The sequence below is a fragment of the Paramisgurnus dabryanus genome, chromosome 21 (genome assembly GCF_030506205.2).
Source record: "Paramisgurnus dabryanus chromosome 21, PD_genome_1.1, whole genome shotgun sequence".
Lineage (NCBI taxonomy): Eukaryota > Metazoa > Chordata > Actinopteri > Cypriniformes > Cobitidae > Paramisgurnus > Paramisgurnus dabryanus.
The window spans coordinates 33,446,746-33,447,769 of NC_133357.1; positions in this window are offsets into that span (position 1 = coordinate 33,446,746).

The window sequence follows — 1,024 nt, forward strand, 5'->3', positions numbered from 1 at the left end:
TTTAATTACACTTTTTACAAGTATGCTAAACTCAAGCATACTTTTAATGTATTTCTAAAAAGTATACTAGAGGTACGCTGGTAATAATTATATCTTTAATTACACTTTAAAAAAGTATGCTAAACTCAAGCATACTTTTAATGTATTTCTAAAAAGTGCACTAGAGGTACACTGGTAATAAATATATTTTTAATTACACTTTTTACAAGTATGCTAAACTCAAGCATACTTTTAATGTATTTCTAAAAAGAGCACTAGAGGTACGCTGGTAATAATTATATCTTTAATTACACTTTTTATAAGTATGCTAAACTCAAGCATACTTTTAATGTATTTCTAAAAAGTACACTAGAGGTACACTGGTAATAAATATATTTTTAATTACACTTTTTATAAGTATGCTAAACTCAAACATACATTTAACGTATTTCTAAAAAGAGCACTAGAGGTACGCTGGGAAAAAATATATGTTTAATTACACATTTAAAAAAAAAAGTATGTTAAACACAAGCATACTTTTACAGAAGTTTTAGTGTATTTAGAAAAAAACATATATTTTTTTAAACATGTACATTAATTTTAATAGGCTAACATTGCAATTTCAACATCATATCATTGAACTTGCATTATATATTGATTTTACAAAGTTAATCCACATAAATTTGTTAGTGTTTATATTCAAACAACACACGTGACGGACCTGACTAAACCTCATTGGTTCTTGGGATTCAGTACGTCACATTGGCTTCCTGATTCAGTTGTTCGATACACAACGTGCGTGATCGTTGGTAAATGTGGATGAAAGTTGAAACTAAAACTGTTAAATTATATATAGTGATCATCAGAGGACTTGGCTGAAACAACGCGATTCACATGGATTACTTCGGCGATGTTTTTTATTGCTGTTGCGATTAACTTTTTGAAATGTGAGCAGTTTTTAAGTATCAAGTGGATCTGACATCGAGGGGAAATATACGTTTCTTGGATTTCATTAAAGTACATCGGTTTTTGTTTGAAGATGAAT